The following is a 232-nucleotide window of genomic DNA, read 5'->3' on the forward strand; positions in this document are numbered from 1 at the left end:
TCTCTTTGTTCAGCAACACTCCCTAGGACCTTACCATTGATTATATAAGTCCTGTTAAGATTTGCTTTCCCAAAATGCAGCACTTCATATTTATCTGAATTAAACGCCATCTGCCACTTCTCCATCTCCATTGGCCCATCTGGTCAAGATTCGGTTGTAATCGGAGGTAACTCTCTTCACTGTCCACTACACATCCAAGTTCGGTGTCATCTGCAAACTTACCAAGTATACC

The sequence above is a fragment of the Chiloscyllium plagiosum genome, chromosome 6, assembly GCF_004010195.1.
Source record: "Chiloscyllium plagiosum isolate BGI_BamShark_2017 chromosome 6, ASM401019v2, whole genome shotgun sequence".
In the NCBI taxonomy this organism is placed as follows: Eukaryota; Metazoa; Chordata; class Chondrichthyes; order Orectolobiformes; family Hemiscylliidae; genus Chiloscyllium; species Chiloscyllium plagiosum.